This window comes from Erythrolamprus reginae, chromosome 4 (assembly GCF_031021105.1).
Source record: "Erythrolamprus reginae isolate rEryReg1 chromosome 4, rEryReg1.hap1, whole genome shotgun sequence".
NCBI lineage: Eukaryota > Metazoa > Chordata > Lepidosauria > Squamata > Dipsadidae > Erythrolamprus > Erythrolamprus reginae.
In genome coordinates this window covers 81,229,942-81,257,256 of record NC_091953.1, presented here as the reverse complement: position 1 = coordinate 81,257,256, position 27,315 = coordinate 81,229,942, and the positions used below count along the sequence as shown (strand labels likewise).

The 27,315-nt window shown below is 40.4% G+C and overlaps 1 protein-coding gene across 1 annotated transcript in view; it reads right to left on the bottom strand.

The window, feature by feature from the left end:
- The window catches only part of ADGRG2 (adhesion G protein-coupled receptor G2), an 82,217-nt gene that overhangs the window by 34,837 nt on the left and 20,065 nt on the right, over positions 1-27,315 (bottom strand). Inside the window, exons 2-4 of the mRNA XM_070750741.1 lie at positions 6,397-6,450; positions 1,215-1,262; positions 1,081-1,113 (exon numbers count right to left, since the gene is read on the bottom strand). The gene's annotated coding sequence lies outside the window, so the exon portion shown is untranslated. The remainder of the gene's footprint in view (positions 1-1,080; positions 1,114-1,214; positions 1,263-6,396; positions 6,451-27,315) is intronic.

Sequence of the window (27,315 nt, the reverse complement as noted above, 5' to 3'; positions counted from 1 at the left end):
AGAGAGAGAGAGTGAGAGATGCTCAGTGAGCCTTTCTTTGAAGTTGCCTTTCTTTCTTTCTTTCTTTCCTTTTCTCTCTTGCTCTCTTGCTCTTTCATTCTTTTTTCTTTCTCTTGCTTTCTTTCTTTCTCTTTCTTTCTCTCCTTCCTTCCCTCCTTCCATTTCTTTCATTCCCCCTCTCTATTTTTATTTCTCTTTCATTTTCTTTCTCTTTCTTGCTTTCTTTCTTGCTCTTTTTCTTTCTCTCTTTTACCTTCCCTTCCTCTATTTCTTCTTTTCTTTCTCCTTCCTACCTTCTTCCCTCCCTCCCTCCCTTCAGTCCTTCCTCTCTTACTCTCCCCTTTCATAAGTTTCCTTGCTTCCTTCCTCTGTTCCTGTTCCTTCCCCCTTTCTTTCTTTCTTTCTTTCTTTCTTTCTTTCTTTTTCTTTCTTTCTTTCTTTCCTTCCTTCCTTCCTTCCTTTCCTCCCTCCATTTCTTGCTTTCCTTTTCCTTCCTCCCTTCTTTCCTCCCACACTCCCTTCTTTCACTCCTTCCTCTCTTCCTCTCCCCTTTTTGGCTCAAAATATTTTTTTTCTATTTTCCTCCTCTAAAATCTAGGTGCGTCTTATCAGCAGGTGCGTCTTATAGAGCGAAAAATACGGTAATAGTAAATAGATAGGAAAATTCTATCTCTTTGAGGTGAGGAGAGGCCAGGTATCCTAATCCTAACCCTTGACATGAATGACATCAAGTTGGCCAACTTTAAGCCAGTCACATGACCTTTAAACAGGGGTGGGCTACTGCCCGGATGGGGGGGAATGCAGTTGGGTAGCGAAAATGGAGCTCCATCCCAGAGCATCCAATTTACACTAAAAGTTGTTGAAAGAAAATGCAGGGCGTCCTGCATAAGCCATGCCTACAGTATGGTAGTCAAAATTTTGGTAGCCCTTCACTGCCTTTAAACCAGCCCCGGCCACATGATCGTCAAGCCACTCCCACTTGGTCACCTGGCCAGCAAGCCACACCCACAAAATAAGCCACGCCCACAGTGTGGTAGTAAAAATTTTCACAGCCCTTCACTGTAAGCAACTCATTCTTACCCGCAGTATCCAGAGTTCCAAATGAAGACAAATCTAAGAATACAAAAACAGAAAAGTTAATACAACAGCAAAAAGAGAAGAAAAGTAATAAACTCTAAACCTATTCTATGTCAATTTTTTAAGAAAACTCTTGCCTGCAGCACTGTTAGGAAAGGTGACAAAACTGACAATGGACGAATCTGCTGTAAATAAAGAAAAAGTTTTTATTTATTTAAAAAGCATGTGAATAAAAACAGCCATAATCTTATATTTTTATATGCTGATACAGTGGTACTTCATGATACGAACTTAATTGGTTCCAGGAGGAGGTTCGTAAGGTGAAAAGTTCGTAAGATGAAACAATGTTTCCCATAGGAATCAATGTAAAAGCAAATAATGCGTGCAAATCCTTCAGGAAAATCCCAAACTTTAGAAGGGAGGCGAACTGAGGGCAGGGAGGAGCAGCTAAAAGGGGCGGGTGGAAGAAGCAAGGCTAGGCTAAAGGGTGAGTGGGAAGGAAGAAAGGCAAGGGGGGTGCCCCTCCCTTTTCTTTCTTCAAAAGATACTCTTTTAGTGCCTCTGTAAGCATGCTGTTCTCTGCAAAGTCTTTCCTCCTCCAAGCCGCCCCTCCCTTTTCTTTCTTCAAAAGACACTCTTTCAGTGCCTGCAAGCACGCTGTTCTCCTAGTTTTTAAAATGCAGTCTTTCCCCCTCCAAGCCGCCCCTCCCTTTTCTTTCTTCAAAAGACACTCTTTCAGTGCCTGCAAGCACGCTGTTCTCGTAGCTTTTAAAATGCAGTCTTTCCCCCTCCAAGCCGCCCCTCCCTTTTCTTTCTTCAAAAAAGGGGAAAAAAGGAAACCCCTTCATCCCAGCAGCAGCGGCTTGGGTTCGTAAGGTGAAAATAGTTCAGAAGAAGAGGCAAAAAAATCTTAAACACCGGCTTTGTATCTTGAAAAGTTCGTTAGAAGAGGCGTTCATAAGATGAGGTACCACTGTATATGAATTTTCCAAACCCTTCTCATAAAAACTCATGATTTGGGGAACAACTTTGTCAACTATTTGACAAAGGATTGTGGGAAAAGATAAAGAAAAGTTGAAATATTATGCTAATATTCTTTGTTGTTTTAGAAGATAGAAGTAAAACCAACTCATCTAAACAGTAGGGAAAGTTTGCTTCAGATTTAGAACAGGATGGCTGGAAAATGATTTCTGGAGCCATAGTGATGTTACTGCAAATTCAAGTGTTTTCAATCCCATTTTTGCATTCTGAGGTAATTTTTTAAAACCATAAAAATAAAAACAGAAAACCTAGAGACAAATGAGACATAGTTTTTTCTATGTTTTTAACAATCCCCAAAACTTCCAAATGGCATGATCTATGGAAAAAGTTAATTCACAAAATGGCCAAATGTTGGTACAGTGATCCCCCGGTTATTGCGTTCCCGACCATTGCTAACAGGCTAATTTGCGATTTTTCAACCCGGAAGTCAAAACACCATCTGCGCATGCGTGCCCTTTTTTTCTATGGGCATGCATGCGTAGATGGCGCCGGGCAGATCAGCTGCTGGGCGGCTTCCCTGGGTCTTCCCCCTCTTGCTGGCGGGAGGGCAAAGCCCCCCCCAGCACCCGCTCGCCCGCCGTTCGCCCGGCCACCCGCCGTTCGCCGCTCGCCCGCCCTTCGCCCGGCCACCCGCCGTTCGCCCGCCGTTCGCCGCTCGCCCGTCCTTCGCCCTTCACCCGGGAAGTTCGCCAGGAGTCAGCGGAGAAGCCGCGCGCCTGTTTTAAAAGATCGGAGCCGGCCTGGGGGGGCTTTCCAGCAACCCCCGAGCCCCCAACCCAGGCTCGGGGGTTGCTGGAAAGCCCGATCGTTTTAAAACAGGCACGCCGCTTCTCCGCTGACTCCTAAAGCGGGGAAGTTCGCCAGGAGTCAGCGGAGAAGCGGCGCGCCTGTTTTAAAACGATCGGAGCCGGCCTGGGGGGGCTTTCCAGCAACCCCTGAGCCTGGGTTGGGGGCTCGGGGGTTGCTGGAAAGCCCCCCCAGGCCGGCTCCGATCGTTTTAAAACAGGTGCGCCGCTTCTCCACTGACTCCTAAAGCAGGGAAGTTCACCAGGAGTCAGCGGAGAAGCGGCGCGCCTGTTTTAAAACGATCTGAGCCGGCCTGGGGGGGCTTTCCAGCAACCCCCGAGCCCCCAACCCGGGCTCGGGGGTTGCTGGAAAGCCCCCCCAGGCCGGCTCCGATCTTTTAAAACAGGCGCGCGGCTTCTCCGCTGACTCCTAAAGCGGGGAAGTTCGCCAGGAGTCAGCGGAGAAGCGGCGCGCCTGTTTTAAAACGATCGGAGCCGGCCTGGGGGATCGGAGCCGGCCTGGGGGGGCTTTCCCTTTCAGGGCGGGCGAGCGGCGGGCGCGGCAGCAGCGAGGAGTTTGTGTGGGCGGCGGGGAAACCCCAATCTTCGGCTCCTCGCTGCTGCGGCGGAAGTAAAAACACCATCTGCACATGCGCAGATGGTGTTTTTACTTCCGCAGCACTACTTCGCGAAAACCCAATCATTGCTAGGGGTCCTGGAACGGAACCCTCGCAATGATCGGGGGATCACTGTAATAAGAATTGATTTGAGGCTATACAGAAGTCAGCCTGTGAGAAGATATTAAATGTGAAAAGAAAAGCTATTTTTCCCCCAGATGCCTTGCATTCCTGTTCTTATTTTGAAAAAACAGAATGAAATAATTTCAGTGGCGCAACAAGTTGCTTACCCTATTTTAGGAGAACCTCTTAACAATTGACTTTTGACTGTCCAGGAAGATGTTCATCTCTTTTTCACTAAAGCAAAGCTTACAAGACTACAGATAGTCCTTGGGTTACAACAGTTTGTTTAGTGAATGTTCAAACTTACAACAGCACTGAAAAAAATTATGACTGTTTTTCACACAGCTGTTGGAACATCCCCACTGTCATGTGATCAGATTCAGATGCTTGGTAACTGACTCGTATTTATGATAGATGCTGTGTCCTAACCTTTTGCAACCTTCTGTCAAGCTAAGTTAATGAGGAAGCCAGGTTCAATTAACCATTTTATTAACAGCTGTAGTTATTCACTTTTCTGTGGCAAAAAAGTCATAAAATGAGCAAAACTTAACAATTGTCTGACTTAGCAATGGAAAATTTAGGTTCAATTGTGGTCATAAGTCAAGGATTACCTGTATTTAGTTACAGTGCAGATCTTATGCTGATCAAGGGGCTAAATTAAAGGATCTCCAATATCTAATATCAATGAATTTTATTAAATGGAAGCATATTTTTTCAAATATGATCATTTATATGTAGGGAAAAACAGTCTTCCAGGTACACTGAGTCATGTTTTATTTTTCAGATTTCTCTCTAAATATTTACAGAATTCCTAGAGGGAAAGAATAGCAAACCTGCAGCGTGTGAATGCTATTCAATCTTAAAATTATATTTTGTGGTCTTCTCTTGCCATGCTCCTGAAATACAGTGACAATATTCTTCCATATTTAGGCAGGGATCATATTGAAATTATTTTACAATAGGTTTGCAACAATGGTGGGGAATTGAAAATCTCAGCTTCTTTCTTTTACATCATTTGTCCTAACCCATTTCACACTATCACTAAGACAGTCAGTGATGGGCTACCAAAATTTTTACTACCACACTGTGGGTATGGCTTATGCATTTTGTTTCAACATCTTTCAGTGCAAATTGGGTGCTCTGGGGTGGAGCTCCAAATTTTGCTACCGGAACTGCGTTCCTGTAGGAGCCCATCACTGAAGACAGTTAATGTGATGTCCACACTCCATGCATCATTGCTTTATTTACTTATTTCATCCTTCAGCACTAAACAAAAACCAAATGTAGGTGTCTATGAAATATAGCTTGGTATAGAGTCGTGATAGTGAACCTGTAGCACACATGCCACAAGTGGCACATGGAATCATTTCTGCGGGCATGCGAGCCATTGACCAGCTCAGCTCCAATGCACATGCATGAGTGTCTCCCATCGGCCATCATGCTTTTTCCTCACTTTCTGTGGCCCATGCCTTCCCAGATCTCTGGAGGTCTCACCCCAGTGCTGTTTGGACATGCAAATCGTTTTCCTGTTCCCAGCTCCATTTAGGGATGGGAGACTTTCCCTATCTCCCAGCTGCATTTGGAGAAAGATGTTATAGCCACCCCAGCTCCATTTGGGGAAAGAGGTTTTCTTCCCCCCCCCCCTGTTTGGGGAAAGAAGTTCCCCCCACTTCCAGCTACGTTTGGGAAAATTCCCTTTGAGGACCTAAATGATTTAATTTAGTGGTCTATGTCTTTCATAGATAGATCATATGTACAGGGTTGTCAAACTTGGGTCATCCCGGTGGCATGACGTGACAAATCAGGATTTTTTTCCCCCTTTGCAGGTCAGGAATTTGATAGCCTGATATACCAGGAGTTATAAACACTGGGTAACAGACCCAGTGGAATCAAAACTCCAAGGCAGGCACATTCGTCAAAGTATAGGAATCTCCGAGTCTGCGGAGAGGGGCGGCATACAAATCTAAATAATAAATAATAAATAAATAGGAAGTATAGCTTTATTAGCTATGTCTTACTGGCACATCTGGGGAAACATGACTCTAGTTCCCCCTAATTAAAAATAAAGTTTTCCCTCCACTGTCCAATCGGATCACTGTCCAAAGGTCATTCAGTCTCAGACCTTACCTCCACGCATCTGGTGGAAAAACTCTTGGATCTCAGGAGAAAGAATTTTACTATAGCTACAATCCCTCAGTTATCTCTTCCTCCCCACTCCCATTTCCACAGCTAGACTTTCTTTGCTGTGGCAGCCCTGAAGTGCCAAGGGGGTAAATGGTTCCAGGACTGATACACTTGTTTACCAGCCAAACCAAACATTTTTCACTAATTGAAGCATCAATGTATTGAATAGTCTGAGTTCTGCAAATATCTATACATTTGCTGCTTCCTAACTCAGAGGGCTGCACACAATATGAGTTATAATTCTGAAAAGCTTTGCTGGCTTTAAAGAGTTTGAAGATATTAGATGTTTTATCTAAAGAAAACTAAATAAGAGAGCCAAATAAAGGTTAAGACACCAGATTTAGAAACTGGAGATTGTGAGCTATAGTCTCACCTTGGGCACAAATCTAACTGGATGACTTAGTCCAGTCACTTTCTCTAAGCCTTAGGAAGGAGGCAGTAGTAAACTATTTCTGAAAAAACTTACTAAGAAAACTGCAAGGAGTGTGCAGGCAATTTCTAAGATGCAAATACAACTGAATGGAAGAAAATAAAAGTAAGATAAATAATATTATATTTAAGTTTCTTACTTGTTGTGCTTACAGAAAGGTTTCTAGGGTTTGACGAGATACTTGCATCATTGGCTGTAAAATATAATATTTTCTTAGATTAATATTGCATTGTGTTTAAAAATTATACAACAATATTTATATTCCCTGCTCACCACAAGAGGGCAATGCAAAGCTATTTAAATTTATTACAGCGGCAAAAAAAGTGTAACAATTGTGAAGTAATAAATCAGAAAGTATTTTTCCTATCAACTGCTCTTTCATGGGCAGAATGCATAGAATATAATATTGCTATAATTACGTAGTTATACTAAAATTTCTGCTTATGAGCAAAAAACTGAACTCTATGGAACTCTATGTACTCTCACTCCCTCTCATTTCTGTTTTTCTCTTTTTCCTCATCCTCTCCCTCTCTTTTCTTTCCTTCCTTTCTTCCTTTCTTTCCCCCTTCTCTCTTATTTATTTCCCTCTATTTCTCTCCCTCCAGCTCTTTCATTTCTCTCCCTCTTCCCCAGTAAAGGGCATCCATTTGTGGCCCTACTGGAATGCTCCGGTGGGGGAGAGTGCACCCCCTTCTCCTTCTTGAGCAGGCACAGGACGAATTGGCTGCTGCTCGGAGGGCGAAGAGAGCAGACAGAGCACCCTTCTGCCGAGCGAAATCCTCGCTCCTCTTTGCCCACTTCTGCACAGGTAAGACATCGTGGTCTGGAATGGAACAAGGGAGGGGGCTGGGCAGAGGTGGTCATGTTTATGCAGGGAGGATGGAGGATGTCGCTCAGCGGAAGGGCGGTCTGCTCCCCTTGCCCTCTGAGCAGCAGCCGATTTGGCCGGGAAGAGCAGCACCGGGCTGGCGAGATTTGGCTGCTGCACATTCGCAGAATCAGCTATGAAATGGTGTCCTACCTCTTGCCCATCCCTGGTCTTCCTCTTCTCTCTTTGTTTCTTCCTTTTTCTCTCATTTCTCTCTTTCTCTCCCTCTCATTTGTTTTTCATTTTCCTCTCCCTCTTTTTCTTTCTTTCTTTTCCTTCTCTCTATTTGTTTCTCTCTCTCATTCTCTTCCTTCAGCTCTCTCATTTTTCCATATTAAATCCTGCTCCTGTCAACAACAGTGTCCCTTTAAGACAATGTTCTAGGACCAACACTCTTCATACTGTTGTATCCTTGTAAATAGTTTGGTTCCGTGTGGAAACGCTGTCTGAGCGAGAATCGGGAAGTCGCTCCTGATTGGCTCAGACGCGGCTGCTCTCTTTCTGGCGGGAACCGCAAATGTATAAAAGGAGCGGTTTCTCCCAGGTAGAGCAGACGGTCTCTGCTGAAGTCACTTATCCTACTGAGCTGAAATAAAGGAACCGTTCTCACCTAACCCTGTCTCTGGGTCTACTTCACTGGCGACGACGGACGGAAGAACCACGCGTGCAGAATGAACAACCTACAGATCGGCCGGGCTCCCGAGTTCTTCGACCCGGAGAAATCCTCCTGGGACGCCTACATAGCCAAGTTCGAGATCTTCCTCGAGGCAGCGGGAATAAGGGACGCCGACGCCGAACGAAAACGGGCCATCTTCCTGAACTACTGCGGTCCAGAAATCTTCGACCTCGCCCAGACACTCACCGACCCGCTGCCAGCCAAATCCGTCGCTTGGGACGTCCTGCAAGCCAAGCTCGCGAGCCATTTCAAGCCAACGAAACCAGCCGTCGTTTTCCGGCACCAATTTTCCAGAATGGCTCAGCTCAAATCGGAATCCATCAATCAATTCGCAACGCGACTTCGAACGGTGCTTGCAAAATGCAAGTTTGATAACCCGGAAGCTCGCCTCACCGATGCCTTAATCTTCGGCATGAGAAATGCCACAGTCAGGAACAAACTCCTCACCGAAGACGAGCCGACCCTACAGGCAGTAATTAAGCTGGCTCAAACCGCAGAGGTCGCCGACGCCGCTGCCAAGGAACTGAAGGAGCACGACAAGCGGGAGGTCATCGCCAAGAGCGACTCCTCGCTTTCCCGCGCCGAGGCCCCAGACGACCTCAGCCCACCAGCTCTCAACGAGGACAGCTGTTTCCTGCTGCAACAGGACCAGCCAAGACATCCCAGGTACCCTCGCCCCGCTGCCCCTTGCGCCGGCTGCCGAGGAAACCATCCGTGCCAACGATGCCCCTTCCGGGACGCCATTTGCCGCCGCTGCAACCGACGCGGCCATATCGCCGAAGCCTGCAGGGCAGCTGTGCCTGAAGAAGCCTTCTCCACCCCGCGTCCTCAGCGTTTCCAGAATCAAACGCCTCAACCGCGCGAAAACCGGTCCTTCCGGTTTTCCGGCCGCAAGAACTACCCAACCGCTAACCGCGACTACTCAAGAGGTAACAATCAATTTTCCGTGAATAACACGGCGACAAAAAATGGGGGCAAAATTGTAATTTCCCTACTTTTGAACAACAAGCCATGTTCTATGGAACTTGATACGGAGTCTAAATACACCATTATGCCGTGGGAAAAGCTTAAACTATATATGCCTAACCTCTCCAAATCTGAGCTAGTACAAACCTCGTTGGTAATTAGAGATTTTCAAGGGGGAATAATTCATGTGTTAGGCCAAGTGAATGTACCTATCGTGTTTAAAAATGTTAAATGTACCCTACCAATGATTGTTGTTACAGGGGCTAAACACTCCCTCCTGGGGTTGGCTTGGATGGAACCTTTGGGAATTGAAATTTCTGGTATTTGTACTGTTAACTCTGATAGCATGCCTAACTTTTTACAAGAATTCCCAGAAGTGTTTAGCCCCACCTTGGGATCGTATAAAGGGCCCCCTATCTCGTTTTCTATTGACCCCAAGGTCCCACCTGTACGGCTCAAACCTCGCAGGGTACCCCTTCCGCTCCTCCCCAAACTAGACCTACAGCTGGATAAACTCATAAGCCAAGGCATTTTAATTCCTGTAGAGCAGGGGCCATGGGAAACACCCATAGTCACGCCTCTGAAACCTGATGGCTCCTTAAGGGTTTGCGCTGACTATAAATCTACGCTCAACAAAGCCCTCCAACATCACCCTTACCCCATTCCTGTGGTACAACAGCTCCTTCACTCCCTGGGGGAAGGGAAAAGGTTCGCAAAAATCGATTTAGCGCAAGCTTACCAGCAGCTCCCTGTCGATGAACCGACAGCACGCGCACAGACAATTGTAACCCACAGGGGTGCCTTTAAATGTACCAGATTACAGTTTGGAGTAAGCATAGCCCCAGGGATATTCCAAAGCATAATGGAACGATTGTTATCAGGGATTAAAGGGGCCATTCCCTATTTTGATGACATCTTAATTGCAGGGGGAAACCAAGAGCAGCTCAACAAAAGAATAAGGGAAGTGCTTAAGAGACTGCAGGACAAATGGCTAAGAATCAAACCTGACAAATGTGTGTGGGGAACCAACAGTGTAGAATTCCTAGGTTATAAAATCGATGGGGAAGGTATCCACCCCACTACTGAAAAATTGAGAGCCATTAGAGAAGCCCCAGAACCACAAAATAAGACAGAATTGCAAGCTTTTTTAGGCCTCCTTAACTTTTACTCCGTCTTTTTAAAACAGAAGGCAACAGCAGCAGAGCCTCTACACCGTTTGCTCCAGAAAGAAACCCCTTGGACATGGGGGAGAACTGAACACGAAGCCTTTATACAAATTAAACAGTTACTAACTTCTAAAAGTGTGGTAGTCCAATATAGTACTTCGCTACCCATCAGGCTTACGTGCGATGCTTCCCCATATGGCGTGGGAGGGGTCTTGGCACACGTTTTGCCAAATAATACAGAGGCCCCAATTGCTTTCTTTTCGAGAACAATGACCAATACTGAGAGGAATTACAGCCAACTCGATAAGGAGGCTCTAGCTTTAGTGGCAGGAGTGAAGAAGTTCCATAATTACCTTTTTGGCAGGAGTTTTGAATTGGTTACCGACCACAAGCCCTTACTAGGCCTCTTAGCCCCCAACAAACCTACTCCCCCATTTATGTCCCCAAGGTTAATCAGATGGGCCCTTTTCCTCTCAGGATACCAGTACGAGCTCATTCATAAAGGGGGTAAAACCATCAACCACGCAGATGGTCTCAGTAGGTGCCCCATGGCAGAATTAGTAGAGGACCCTGCCCCATCTGCTGATGTCCTAATGATAGAACTTGAAGACAACCCACTAACCACTGCAAGGGAAGTGGCTGCACACACGCAGCAAGACCCAATCCTAAAAAAGGTGGTAAACTGTGTACTTAAGGGGTGGCAGAACGACTCTGTGGAACCTGAATTGTGTGATTTCAAAACCAAAAGACTAGAATTGTCATATGTGAAAGGTTGCCTGTTGTGGGGTGATAGAGTAATCATCCCTGGAACTCTAAAGACCAAAGTACTCAAAATGTTACATGTGGGCCATCCTGGGATTGTCAGGATGAAGGGCCTAGCTAGGGGGCACTTATGGTGGCCAGGTTTGGATACTGATATTGAAAACTGGGTAGCCAAATGTGATCCATGCCAAGAGTCACGGCCTAACCCCCCCCCAAAACAACTCCAGCAGAGTGGGAACAACCGGCAGGGCCATGGTCCAGGGTCCATATTGATTTTGCAGGGCCAGTGGAGTCACAATACTTTCTAATAGTAGTTGATGCATTTTCCAAATGGGTGGAAATCATAGCAATGAACAATATAACGACAAGTGCCACCATTAAGGTTCTGCGCCGTTTGTTTGCCACCCATGGTTGTCCTGATATCTTAGTGTCTGACAATGGGCCACAATTGACAGCCAGGCAATTTGAATTGTTCTTAGATAATTTAGGAATCAGACATGCGCTCATCTCACCTTACTCACCCTGGGCTAATGGTTTGGCAGAATGTTACGTTTGGGTGGCAAAGGAAGCATTACGCAGATCAGGCCCTGGAGATGTACAACAGAATTTGGACCAGTTTTTGTTAACCCAGCATATTACCCCAAACTCTCACACGCAGATAAGCCCTATTGAGATACTGATGGGAAGGAAACTGAGGTCCCCCCTGGATAGGTTACACCCAAGGTTTTGTACAAAAAATCCTATGTATGTGAACCCTGAGAGACAAATGTATTTGGGGCAAAATGTTTTTGTAAAAAATTTTGATGGGGCTGTAAATTGGATGAAAGGAAAAATTGTACAACAGACCGCTCCAAAAACATACATTGTTAAGTTAGAGGATGGTCGAATGTGGAAGCGGCACATTGACCATGTACGTAAGCGCATGGGAAATTCATCGGAACAACCCGCGGAAACAGACTCTCCCACTTTAACAGACTGTAACGCGCAACCCGATTTAATAGACTGGCAAATGGACTTATCGGGTCAGGAAGGATCCTCCAGCGACGCCGAACCATCTTCATCCTCCGAGGTCGGTCTTGTGCCGGTCAGATCTACCCAGCAGGCCGGAGCCCCAACCAGGCCCCAGCCGCACCGGGAAAGCGCAAACGAACCGACCTCCACCGTCGGCAGCGAGGACTCAATTGAACTGCGCAGGTCGGAGCGAGCCTCGCGAAGACCCAGCAGATTGGAGGACTTCGTCACGTGGCTTTCGTGATTGATGGTATCCTGACTAAGGAGGGAGGGGTGTTGTATCCTTGTAAATAGTTTGGTTCCGTGTGGAAACGCTGTCTGAGCGAGAATCAGGAAGTCGCTCCTGATTGGCTCAGACGCGGCTGCTCTCTTTCTGGCGGGAACCGCAAATGTATAAAAGAAGCGGTTTCTCCCAGGTAGAGCAGACGGTCTCCGCTGAAGTCACTTATCCTACTGAGCTGAAATAAAGGAACCGTTCTCACCTAACCCTGTCTCTGGGTCTACTTCACATACTCTACATAAATGACCTTTGTGATCATATTATAAGCAACTGCATTCTCTTTGCTGAGGATGTTAAACTATTTAACACCACCAACAATGCTGCTACCCTTCAAAAAGACCTTGATCATGTAGCAGAATGGTCAAACAACTGGAAAATTCAAATCTCAATCAACAAATGCTCTGTCTTACATATTTGCAAAAAGAATCAGAAAACAAAATACAAACTTGGAAAACGAACTTGTAGATGACCCTCACTCTGTCAAAGACCTTGGAGTATTCATATCCAATGACCTAAGTGCTAGAACCCACTCTAACAACACTGCCCAAAAGATACTAAGAGTTGTTAATATTACATAGCTTCTTCTCTGGCAATATTACACTGCTAACCAGAGTTTACAAAACATTTGTTAAACCAATTCTGGAATACAGCTCAAGTGTCTTGAACTCGCATTGCATATCAGACATTAATACAATCGAGAAAATCCAGAAATATTTCACAAGAAGAGTCCTCTGCTTGCAACAAAATACCTTATACCACCAGACTTGAAATACTGGGATTAGACAATTTATAACTACGTCGCCTCCAATCTGATCTAATGTAGTTCATAAAATTATATACCAAAATGTCATTCCTGTTAATGACTACTTCACCTTCAACTGCAGCAATACACAAGCAAGTAATAGTTTCAAACTAAATGTAAACTGCTCCAAACTCGACTGTAGAAAATACCACTTCAGCTATAGAATGATCAATGCCTGGAATACACTATCTGACTCTGTGGTTTCTTCACTAAATCCCAAAAACCTTAACCTTAGACTGTTTACAGTCGACCTCTCCCCGTCTTTAAGAGGTCTGTAAGGGGCCTGTCCTACTGTCCTACTTTTTACTTATGTTATGTTTATACAAATTACTACTATCTTATACATGTTTGACAAATAAATAAAATAAAATAAAATATCAGTTATATGTCTGTCTACTCACTGGTATTCCTTTAAGAATAATCTCTCAATTCTATAAATGCTGATTATTATGAATTGGAAATCATAAAATTCCATGTTTTCATACACATATTTTAATTGAGGTGAGTTTTTAAATGTAAGATAAATTTGGCTGTTTTCCTCATAACATGAACCATAAAGTTCGTAATCTGAACGATGATCTTGAACAAAGTCCAGTCCCGGATAACTTATTTCATAGAATTGATGAAAATAAGTATAAACAAGTATTAGACTTTTAGATGCATTATACAATATACACTATTTTGTATAGCTCCTATCTCAGCACCTACTTGCCTTTCCATCTGCTATGTTACCTAGCTTATCCACATCCTCTAATCATGCATTTAAAGGGTCAATGATTAGAAGAGCAGAAAAAGAAAACTTTACCTCTGCCAGAAGCCAAAATCAAATGAAGGAACAGGAGACCAAGTGAAAACTTTAATTTTAGTAAGAATTCCCATACTTTTTCCATGGATATATGGTTCATATTACAGGTTGCCATCCTAGAAGGTGAAAGAAAAACAATTAGCTACATGTACAAATGATATTCATTGTATAAATAGGAAACACTTATGCAGGCATTCCATTTGTTTAATGACTATTCAAAGTTACAATAGCATTGAAAAAAGGGACTTATGACCAATTTTTTACACTTAAGACCACTGCAGCCTCCCCCAGATCATATGATTAAAATTTGGTTGCTTGGCAACTGCATGCATTTATGCCGATTGCACTGTCCCAGGGTTGTATGATCTTCTTTTGCGACTTTCTCACAAAGTCAATGGAAATCAGATTCACTTAACAGTGTTACTAACTTAACAACTGTAGTGATTCATTTAACTGTGGCAAGAAAAGTCATAAGATGGGGCAAAACACACTTAACATTTTGCTTAGCAATGGAAATTTTGGACTCAATTGTGGTGGTCATAAGTCAAGGATTACTTCTACCAATGTTTTCAGATTATGTTCAATATCTGTTAACAGTGATTATGGCTCCCTGGAAAACTGCCTACGTTTCACTATCCTGCTCCCTGTACTGAACAGCTAGAACAGGGATCAGCAACCTGCGGCTCTGCAGTCACATGCAACTTTTGTCCCTCTGCTGCAGCTCCCAGCTGATCCCACCACTGGCTGGCCCCTTCTTGCCTTTCGTGACTGAGTTATATGGTTATTTTAATGATATGGGTTTTTAGATGTCTTTTTAAATATTGAATTAGTTACATTGTTTATCACTGTTGTGAGCCGCCCCGAGTCTTTGGAGAGGGGCGGCATACAAATCTAATAAATTGTTGTTGTTGTTGTTGTTGTTGTTGTTGTTGTTATTATTATTATTATTATCTTGCTTTTTCAAAGTCTAACATTTGCTTCCGTTATGTGTCACATGGAATTCCATGGTTTGTATGAGTCTGATCTTTAAAAGTACTCCTCCAATATCCCCTGTTAAACAGAGACTACTACCCATGGCTATAGACCACATGCTTCAATTTTTTGGATAAAATACACAAAAACCATAGTTATCAATTTCATTTGTGATTTAATTCAAAAGAAAGCAAATTTCTTTATCTTGGCCCCATTCAGTTTTTGACATGTGCCTCCTCCAACACACCTTCTAAATATGCTTTGCCTGAAAAAAGTCATGCACCCTTATCTTAGATTATTTTTATTTTTATATTTATTCTGCCCAACCAGCACAATTCACTTTATGCCTCAAACTTGGAAATAGAAGTACTACTTAATCAATCTTAAAGCAACCTGATATTAAATATCTATCCATTTTATCTTTAGCTCACAATTAATGCTGTATATAAAAGCTTCATCTATGCACCAGAGAGCTTTTTCTTTCTCCAAGAAATAACTGATTTCAGTATATTGTACATAAAAGCAGTTCATATTTCCACTTCAAAACCACGTCAGATACCCAGTCACTTTATAGCACAGAACATTCCAGAATTTCCTAGAACTCAGAGCCATTTAAGGCATCAGGGAAAGGCTGTTAAATTTCAGTTGCCAGGGCATCATGCAGTATGATCAATAGTGTAGAGTGGCAGAAGTAGTAATGGAGGAGTGTTCATTTCATAGCACTTTTAAAAGAAACAAAGTGAATCCTTTCCATAACCAGTAAGTTAATCCTTTCCATCAGCCATAAAAGCTCTTCATATTTAGGCTGCTGTCTAAAAACACAGACAGTTTGTTTCATTTCTATGTTCTAGTAGGATATTGTAGGAAATGGTGTTATGTTTATGAGTCAGTTCAGCTGTTTTTCAGCCTGCATCTTTTTTGAACAGAACATTACACACTTGATTCTGACTTAATTATTGAAACTAAATTTTGCATTATTGATTTCTTACCAAAGAATAATATTTTTACTGAGAAAGCATGCACATATAAATCATTCTTAGGCACTTGTTTTAAACTTTCAATCCATGACAGTCCACCAAGTAGTGCAGTGGTGGAGGCAGAGGTGGTGTATCCATCCTTTCTTTCCTTGACTTCTCAGTGACCTTCAATACCATCAACCATGGTATCCTTATGGGCTGGCTTAGGGAGCTGGGAATGGGCAGCATAGTTTTGTGCTGGTTCACCTCATTCCTCCGAGGGCAATCTCAATTGGTGTTAATAGGGAACAAGGAGTCCAGCTCTCTGCTCTTCTTTGTGAGGTGCCACAGGGTTTAGTACTCTCTTTCTGCTCATTTTTAACATCTACATGAAACTGCTGGGTGACATCATAATCACCATGGAATGAGGTGTCACCAATACATTGATGATAGGGAGCTATATATCTCCATACCAGGTGAAGTGAGTGATGTGGTGGATGTTCTTTCATTGTGTTTGGAGGCTCTGGAGGTCTGGATGGAGATCAACAGATTTCAACTGAACCCTGATTAAGGTGGAGTGGCTGTGGATGGGCCCCTCTGTATCCAGGAGTTTTTAAGGCTTGAATGAGATTGCACCTCTCCAGACAGATGAATAACTTGGGGGTCCTATTGGACTCAAGGTTCCTGCTCAAAAAGCAGGTGGCAGCTGTGGCCAGGAGGCTTTTGTGCAACTCGATGTTACATGGTAGTTATTTCTATTTATGGACAGGGAGTATATCTGCTTGGTTACCCATGTGATAAATCATTATTTCCCAGTCAATTGCAATAGGCTCTACATGGGGCTAGCTTTGAAAAGTATACAGAAGCATTAGTTTCAGAATGCAGCCTACATGACATATAGGGTGCCCAAAGGAGGACACAAATAATACCCTTGCTTTGCAGACTGCCTCATGTGCCAGTTTGCTTCCAGGTTCAATTGAAGGTGTTGGCTATCATCTATAAAGCCCTACATGTCATGACACCAGGCTACTTACAATACCAGCTTCATCCCTCACATCAGCCCATCCCACTTGATCAGGCAGAGAAGGTATGCTGCAGGGTCCATCAGTCAAAGAATTTTGACTAGTTTCACTAGTGGGGTCTAGGAGGAGGCTTTCTTTGCCACTGCCACTGCATTATGGAACATTATGGCTAGTGCGACCAGAGTGACTAAAGATGGTGAGAATGATGGAATTAATTGCCTAGGAACATCATGGCCAGTTAGACTGGGGGGAATTGATCAATGTTTAATTCTTGCTTGTCATTTGTCATCTCCCCCCCTCCGTCTTCCTAATTACTACACAAGATCATAGAAGAACTGCGCCCCTAAGACAGCAAACTTTTAAGACTCTAAGACTTTACGGAAGATCTATAGAGGACATTATACCTGGATTGATTGATTGATTGATTGACTGATGATTGACTAGTGACTAAGATCTGATTTTATATTCATCGATACTAACTTATTATGAATTTTATATTTGTATATATATTTTACATATTTTTATTAGTGTTTTAATCATTGCTAATTTAATCTATTTTTTAATTAAATTATTGGGGGGGGGCTTTTTAACTGGTGGATAACTGGGGCGGGTGTAATAATGTGTATGGAATGATTGGTATGAGTGGGTTGGTTGGGTTGGTTGGGGTGGGTCCCCACCCTCCTTGCCTTTTGCAAACTCCTCAAAATTCACCTTTGTCATCTGGCATGGGGTAATTGATTCCCCTGGGCCGCTTCCGCTTTACGCATGGTCTGTATGAGATGTATGATTGTTTTTATATTAAGGGTTTTAAATTGTTTTAGTATTGGATTTGTATTGTTTTTGTTGTGAGCCACTCCAAGTCCTCGGAGAGGGGCAGCATACAAATCTAATAAATAAATAAATCAATCCTACCCACAGAAGTGAGAGAGGCCCCCACTATCCTGGTTTTCCATAAAGGGGTCAAAATTTAGCTCTGTGGTCTTGTGTGGGGCACAGAGGCCATACAACCATGGGCTTGATAGCTCCATGAGAGCCTCCCCCACTTGTATTAACTAATTTTTACCTTTCTGAAATTTTATACTATCATAATAATACTGTTTTATAATTATAAAAATAATCTTAAATTAATTATAATATTAATTTTATACTTTATTTTATGTGTTAATTATATTGTACACTGTCCAGAACCCTTCTTTGAGGGAGATAAGTGGTTTAGAAACAGGAGATACAAATAGATAAATAAGTGATTAACCCAAACAAACAGATCTAGTTCAGTACTATACCCAAAAGCATTTGGGCTTTTCTTCCTCAAAAGGTATTTTTAACTTGTCCTACCCACAAACCACACTGCACTACAAATTATTTTAAAATAGAAGGTTTCAACAATATCATCTTCATTTGTCCTAATCTGTGCTAGCCAGTAAGTTCCTGAATGGGATCAGAGCTGACAAGTTGATCATGTTAACAAGTATAGTACGTACAGTGGGATAATCTAAACAAAGCAGACTCTTTGCCTAGTACTAAACTAAAAATTATTCAATTTTTTTAAGATACTCTATAGCAGGAGGCTTGTTCATGCTTAAACTAATAAACTGACATCAGCTTCTTTACACGCAAATGACAGCAATACTCCTTACCCACTATATATGCTAATTTCTATTTCAAATTCAACCAGAATCCATAAAATTTCACCCAACAATTAATGTGCATCCTCCTAGTGGTCCTTAATGCTTTCTATGCTTAGCAGTGAATTTTCTTCTTCTTTTCTCTTCCTCTTTAACACTTTTGTGTTTTTTAAATTAATTTTTTAAATTTTAGTTTACAATACAAAAGTTTTATTTTCAATTTAAACAATATGTAGTCAGAGTGCTTATATGTATACATCAATATTATACTTTCAAATTTAATTACATTCATTTAATATTTTTAACCTTCTTCTTTAACCTTCTTAACATCTTCCATTTTAATATTAATCATACAGCCATCAAATCAACAACAAAATAATTATTTTTCTGTTTACTTTCTCATTTATCATATTTCCCCCAGGTTTACAATCAAAACTATCCTTCCTTTTTTCATCTTTCTTTCCTCCTCTGCCTTCCTCCTTCCCTCCTCTTCTCCTCTTCTTCTCCTTACTCCCACAGAGTGGGCCTTCTCCGGGTCCCGTCAACTAAGCAATGTCGGTTGGCGGGCCCCAGGGGAAGAGCCTTCTCTGTGGCGGCACCGGCCCTCTGGAACCAACTCCCCCCGGAGATTAGAACTGCCCCTACTCTTCCTGCCTTCCGTAAACTTCTTAAAACCCACCTTTGCCGTCAGGCATGGGGGAATTGAAACATCCCCCCCCCCCTGGGCACATTGAATTTATATATGGTATGCTTGTGTGTGAGTCTGTTAGTTTGTGGGGTTTTTTAAATCTTTAAAATTTTAAATTGTTGATTACTTATGATTTGTCTTTTTACATGTTGTGAGCCGCCCCGAGTCTTCGGAGAGGGGCGGCATACAAATCCAAATAATAAAATAAATAAATAAATTACTCTCCTTCACCATTTCCATCTCTTCTCTTTCTTTCCATCTCTTCTTTTCCCTCTCTACCTCCTTCTTTCATTCTCTCTTCTTTTTTTGGCCTTTCTCCTCTCCCCTACTTCCCTCCAATCCCCTCCTCTCCTCTGTTCTTCCCACTGTTATTTTCAGTGATTTATCATCAACAATTTATTTCTTGATATATTACTGAAAACAAACAGATTTAATATTATAAATTACATTGACGATATTAATCATCTTCATTTCTTTCAGTTTTATTTAATTTTACATTACTTCTTTTTTTTTTCAATGTTCATCTTATTTCTCCTCTTCTTCATAACTTTATTGTGAACAAGATATTGCCCCACTCTCTTCTTTTAATTTCAACCATAATTTTTCTTTTCCTCATATTTTATCTTTACTCATTTTGATACAAACAATATCACTACAAACCTTGAATTCTTGTATTAACTAATTTTAACCTTTCTGAAATTTTATACTACCATAATAATACTGTTAAGCCATATCCAGTGATGGAGCACCCATGATTTCTGGAGGCAAACTTCAGAAATGGTTAAACTTCAGATTGGTTAATTGTCTACACTATTAGAAAATTTCTCCTTCATTCCAGGTTGCTTTTCTCTTTGATTAGTTTTCAACCATTGTTTCTTGTCCTGCCCTCTGGTGCTTTGGTCCTGCCCTCCACTTTGTAGCAGTCCTCAATTACTGGAATACTGCTGTCATGCCACCCCTAAGTCTTCTTTTCCTTAAATTAGCCACACCCACACCCAAATCCTGCAGCCATTCTTCATATGTTTTAGTCTCGCCTCTGATCACTTTAGTTGCTCTTCTCTGAACTTTTTCCAAAGTCTAAAACTCTTCAGTCTTGCAATACATGAAAACAATTAATATCATTGGGGATATTAAAGTCCCTGGGTAACTTTTTATATTCATTAGTTTTTATTTGATAAGTATATCTCTTCTTACCTGACACAGAACAATTAGGATATTTGTTCCAGTTCCTTTATCTTTAATTATTTTCATTTATTGATCAAAAATCTTCTGGTGACAAAACTGATGTTTTTTGCCTATTATAGATTTACTCCATCTACTTGTTTAAACAGCACTATTAAAGAAATTCATGAAATAATTTTTATGTCAAATATCCTTCTCACTCTTTATTATTCTCAAGATTTCTTTCCTCTCTTAATAATAAATCTTAAAAATAGAATCTGTTTTGTCACCTCCTTCGCCTTTAATTTGTCATCACCACTTTGGTGAACGGACAACAGTGTTCATAGATTCTGACCTACCCAACTCTAAATGTCACCGTCATCATTTCATAACCTAATATTTATATGCTGATTCTTTTTCTATTTTGGCCACATAATAGTATCCACTACTCTGAAAAAAATAATCCATTGGACACACCCCTTTTCATCAATTGTTCAATTTTCCTTTCAGTTCTTTAACTTGGGGTTGCTAAGGATTGCTGCTTATGTTTGATCTCTTCAAATCCTCTCTACTCATTCCCAAATATCAATGACAGTAGAATTCTATGCTCTGACTTTATACTTTTGATATCTCTGTTGCTTTCAGTAGAACTTTTGTTCTTTAATGCTTGGGTATCTTTTCAGAAAAATACAATAAAAAAGAAACTTATTTGATAGTAGATATATTTTTCAGAGTATAAGATGCACTGGAGTATAAGACACACCAAAGTTTTTGGGAAAGAAAATAGGGGGAGGGGGATCTGCCTACTAGGTCTTCATCTGGCTAGCATCCTTAGCCTAGTCAGCTTCAGCACATTATTTTATCCCCTGGTTAGGGCTTTAAAAAATCTTATTTGCAGAAAGTAACTATGAAAGAGCCAGCAAGCCGGTAAGCACCTGATTAGAAGGAAATTTGTTTGGAGCAAGTAGAGCAATGAAAAAATGGCTGCAAAGACTTAGGGCTGGAAAAACATTCTTTGGAGAGAGTAACAATGAAAAAGCCTGCAAGGTAAGAGCTGGGAAGATTGTTAACACCTTGTTAGTGCTGGTGAAAAAAACTGCCAAAAAGCTACATTCAGAGTATAAGACACACACAAATTTTCAGCCACTTTTAGGGAGGAAAAAGGTGTGTCTTATCCCCTGAAAAATACTGTATGTCTCAAATTGGGAGGGAAGTAGATTGATGAATGTTGCTTTACTATCTATATTACTACAACCTTACTTCCTTGAGTCTACATTACCATGACTGTTCTTCCCCTGATGTCACAGCTTGGCAACCCACTCTTCTTTTCAGAAGTATATTGTGAAAATATTTTTATTCTTAATTATTTACACTGACTTTCTGCCAATTCTCAAATGCAGCACAATATTTCTAAGCTCCCATCTCTCTATGTTCATATCGTAATGTAGCCTTGATAGAGATCTTCGTTCTTCCAGCTTCATTCTTGTTGCCTAGTTTGTGTTTTCTCAAACAACTCCATTCTTTTACTTACTTTTGCAAGATATCTGCATCAGGCCAATTTATTTGTCCTCCAAACAGTATTATCATTATGGTTTTGCAGCAGTTCAGTAATTCCTCTATCCTGATATAGGAAGGAATAATTATGCTGGTGGAAATTTAAATCCAGAATATGAAAGCTAACAGATTCTCCAATCAAACCCTAAAATACAGGTGTATTTTAGTATTAAGTATTTTAAATATTAAATAATTAAGTAGAATAACAGTATTTTATTTGCAGGAAACTTTCTGGCTAGTTATTGACTGGTTTTAACAAGTATCTATGTAGCTGAGAAAATCTGCTCAAACTACAGAAGATATTAACATAATGATAGAAAGAACCTAATGGTACTTTCTACATGAAATATAATCTACATAAAATGCTACATATCAAATCAAAATAAGAGTGCAAAGGAGAAAAGTAGCACGTTACCCATTTAACCAAATTTCCAAAGTCTAAACTTAGGGATTAATGTCATGGTGGAAAAGGACAAATAAATACCTTCAGTTCACCCTTTTATATTTAAAAAAGGCAATATTTTCATTTTACACCATTCCATGACATTTTGATATTTAGCAATGAATGAATGCAAAGGCATACCCAAAGCTGATAAAGAATAAAACCAATTGGCCTATTGTGTTATTTTTAAAAAACTATATATAATAGTCTATACATATGAACAATTCAAACCTTGCCATAAAAGTAATTATAGATAGGTGACAAACTTCCTTTCTAACTGGAAAGAATTACTGTATTTTTCAGAGTATAAGACACCTTTTTCCTCCCTAAAGAAGGCTGATACTTTGGCTGGGTCTTATACTCTGAATGTAGCTCTTTTTTTCAGCCCTAACTAGCTGCTAACGATTTTCCCAGCTCCTACCCTGCAGGCTTTCATTGTTTCTTTCTGCAAAGAATGTTTTCCAAGCCCTAAGTTTTTGCAGGCTTTTTTTCATGGCTCTAAGTTTCTCTTAATAAGTTTCTTTCCAGCCCTAACCAGGTGCTAACGATGCTCCCAGCTCTTCCCAGCTTGCAAGTTTTTTCACTGTTACTGTCTGTTAAGAATGTTTTCCAAGACCTAAATCTTTGCAGATTTTTTCCCCCCATTGGTCTAACTTGCTCCAAATGTTTCTTTCCGGCTCTAACCAGGTGTTAACAATGTTCCCAGTTCTTACCGGCTTGCAAGCTCTAACCAGGGGATAAAATAAGTCTGAGCATAGTCCTGGTTATAGTCCTTAAGTCCTTAAGAGTGATGTTAAAATCACAACATAAAAATTCCACCAAAAATATTCTTTCAAATGAGAAACTTATGCATATACACATTCTAAAATGATAGTATTCTAGTCTGTATTTTTATACTTTTTGGTGAAAAAAGCAGCATGTGAAAATAGGGCAGTCTGTATCTATTTATTGTTTGGTAATTGCAAGCTAAATTTCTTAGCAATTTGAGAAATTACTCTCAAAAAGGGATTATAAAAGCTCAGAAGCATCTCCTTTCATGTGATAACGATGAACATTAATTCCTCTTGGCTTCAACAGGCTGCCTGACTTTTAATAAAACCTTCTTGCTCATTGGTAAATGTACTTTTAGTCAATAAGTCAATTTGTATAATCAATTAGTATGTATACATCAGTCTTCGGAAAGGGGCGGCATGCAAATCTAATAAATAAATAATAAATAATAAATACATATACTGTATAACACATAATCTAATCAAAAATAAGGAATTTTATACTTTTGAAGTTTTTGGTGCTCTCTGAGCTTGGTTATTTGCTTGAAGAGATCACCTTAACTAATTAGATAACATTATCAGTACTATAGTAGTGAGCATGGGATTTGCTCCCTGGTTATATTTATTTGTTTATTCATTTGTCCAATATACAAATACATAGGAAGAAAAATAGACATGTGATAATATAAAAGAGGGTGAAAATGAACTTAGAGGAGAGGATATATGAAAGGAAGAGAATATATAAGATAGGTGAAGGAAAGGAAAGATAATTGGACAGGGGACGATAATAATTGAACTAAATATGGGGGGAAATTTTTGTGAAACTATAAAAGAGATTTATAAAGGAAATGAAGCATATATAAGAGTGAATGGACAAAGAATCATGGAAAGAGGAGCTCCCTCCCACAATCTACAGTGTGACGAATAAAATCTACCAGGTGGTCGAAATGACAAAGCTGACCTATGAGTTACAAGATAGGGACATGGAAGACTTCCATAAAAGCTGGGACAGGTGGTATATCTGGGTTGCCAAAAAAATAATAAATTAGAACTAAATTATAACTTATGTAAATTAAAATTAGAAACCTCAATACTAAATTCAAAGTAACAAACTTAATTACAATTTATACACATTAAGATACAATAGCATCATTATACCATTGAAGGATATATATATGAATGATAAAATGTTATGAAGAATTGCAAATGTATATACGCAATTGATGTATAACAAAGTAATAAAAGGACTAGACTTAAGCTGCACATTAAATATACTACTCTTAGAGTAGTTTAAATGTAAATAACGATATCAAAACGTAATTGATAAAGCAGAGTGCTTTATTTTCTTTTTCTTGATTTCACACCTTTTTCTTTTTTCTTACTCTTTTTCTTTCTTCTATTTCAATTGTGTGTACGTTGTGTTGTATTATATGTACTATACTTGTGTGATTTTATTGTAAATATTTAATAAACTTTATATTAAATTTTTTTAAAAAAAAGAGTGAATGGACAAAGAACGCAGAGTATGCCCTTTATCTCCAAAATTATTTGTAATAGCAATAGAGATCTTAGCTAATAAGATAAGACAAGATAACACTTGGGAAGGATATAGAATAGGTGAATTAGAAATGAAAATAAATTTATTTGCAGACGATGCAACTATATTGACCCAGACCCCGATGGAGATGATTAAAGGTATAATAAACATTTTACAAGAGTTTAAACAGGAATCGGGACTGTCGGTTAATGTGGAAAAATCAGAGATTATCTGTTTAAATACAGATCCGAGAGAACAGATAGAAATCAGGAAAGAATCAGGGTTGAAATTAGGACTTAAAAAATAAAATATTTGGGGATTTGGTTATTGAAAAACCCAGTGAAAATTGAAGAGATGAATTATAGATTAATATGGAGGAAAATGTTGAAACAGATGAGGAGCTGGAAAGAGAAAAAGCTAAGGAGACTCTCTAAAATAAGAGCTTTAAAAATGATAGCTCCCAAAATGATGTACCTATTTCAGGTGCTGTCGGGGGGGGGCTATCGGCATGTAAGGTTAAAGAATGGGACAAAAAACTAAATTATTGGATTGAAGAAGACAAGAGACCAAGAATAAGAAAAAAGTGGTTAATTGCAAATGAAAAAGAGGGGGGATGAGGAGTTCCATGTTTGGAGCTGTATAGGGAAGCTTTTCAAATGGAAAGGTTAATGGAGTTGCAATTATGTGAAAATAAATGGGTGAAATTGGAAAAACAGATAAACGGGATGAAGAATAGAGAATTACCGTAATCTTTAGAAAGTGGAACAGGAGCGACTTAGGTAAATTAATAGGCCCAATGAAAGGGAAAATGGAAATTTGGAAAAAATGGCAGGGGAAAATAGGGTTATATAAATCTAAACTGTCATCGCTTTATGTAATAAATAGAGAAAATGAAATGAACTTAAATAGGGTTATAGGAGAGTTGAAGGGAAGAGGGTTAACTAACATAGAACAGTTATATGAGAAGGATGGCAGGTCAAGTAGAAATCATATAGAATGGTGGTTAGGTAAGGGAAGGTGGCTACAAATAAATGCAATATGTAAATATTTTAATGACAGGGAAAATAAAGAATTACTATGGAGGGAGGAGACAGGGTTAGAAAAAATAATAAGAGAAAAAAGTGAGGGGATAAAGGCGCAAGCAACCAATATATATAAACTGCTAGTGCAGCCAGAAGGGGATACGATTGATGGATTGACTAAATGGTGGCAAAATGAGATACAAGTAGAGGTACAAGAGATGGAAAATATAGTAGAAAATATAAGGAAAATTAAAAATACAAGAATCAGGGAAATGAGAAGGAAAATATTACATAAGTGGTATTTTACTCCCGTTCAATTCGCACACTTTCAGCAGAATGTCAAGGGGAATTGTTGGCATGGGTGTCAAGACAAAGGAGTGTTTATACATATGTTTTGGGAATGCCTGATAGTGCAGGAATTTTTGCAAAAAGTGAAAGAGGATATCAATAGAATGTTAAATATACAATGGACAATCACTAAGGAAATGGCAGTACTAGTAAAAAGCAATGCGATGGGAGAATTTAGAGAAATAAAAAAAGCAGCAATAGAAAGCGCTCAGGCAGTAATAGTTTTGGGTTGGAAGGATGCGACAAAATGGACAATGCAAAATTGGTATAGGTACATGGTGGACCATATTCAATTTGAAATTATGGAAAAAAGGATAAATTCAGATAATGAAACTGAGTTGGGACAGCTGATGGGATGGTGGGACAAGGTAAGACGATATATGACAAGCAGAATATGAGACCAAGCTACAAGAAATAAATTGGAATCACTCTATAATATGTAAACAGATATATTGCTCTTGGGTTAAGTGGACTATACAAGAAACACCCCCAATTTGGTGGTGGGGAATGTGTGTGTGTCGGGGTGGTGGGCACAATTCACTATGCACTGTTTTATGTTGTGTGATATAAAAATTGTTAAAAATCAATAAAAATATTTTTTTTAAAAAAGGACAGGGGACGAAAGGCACTCCAGTGCATTTATTTACGCCCCTTACTGGCCTCTTAGGAACCTGGAGAGGTCAATCGTGGAGAGTCTAAGGGAGAAGTGTTGGGGGTTAGGGGTTGACACAATTGAGTCCGGTAATGAGTTCCACGCTTCAATAACTCGAGTCAAGTTTGGCGCAGTTCATATTAAGTTTGAATCTGTTGCGTGCTCTTGTGTTATTGCAGTTGAAGCTGAAATAGTCATTGACTGGTAGGACGTTGCAGCATATGATCTTGTGGGTAATACTCAAATCGTGTTTTAGGCACCGTAGTTCTAGGCTTTCAAGGCCCAGGATTGTTAGTCTATTTTCGTAGGATATTCTGTTTCGAGTGGAGGAGTGAAGGACTCTTCTGGTGAAATATCTTTGGGCATTTTCAAGGGTGTTGATGTCTGAGATGTGATATGGGTTCCAGACAGATGAGCAGTAGTCAAGGATGGGTCTGGCAAAAGTTTTGTAGGCTCTTATGAGTAGAGTGAGATTGCCTGAGCAGAAGCTGCGTAGGATCAGGTTAACAACTCTAGAGGCTTTTTTGGCGATATTGTTGCAGTGGGCTTTAGCACTTAGGTCATTCAATATTAGTATTCCAAGGTCTTTTACAGAATGCGGGTTAGCAGTGAGAGATTGTTTATTCAGTTCATATGTGCGGTTAGGATTCTTTTTACCAATGTGAAGGGTAGAGCATTTGTTGGTTGATATTTGAAGTTGCCAGGTGTTAGACCAGTCTGAGACAAAGTCCAGGTCTTTTTGGAGGGTGAGTGTGTTATCAGTGGTGTTGAAAAGTTTCACATCGTCGGCAAAAAGAACACAGTTGCTTTCTATGTGGTCACAGAGATCATTGATGTAGAGAATGAAGAGAGTAGGACCTAATACACTTCCCTGGGGGACACCGCTTATGACAGGGGCGGGGGTGGAGATGGCGCTACCAATTTTGACAATTTGTTGCCTATTTGACAGGAATGCAGTAATCCAGTTGTGGAG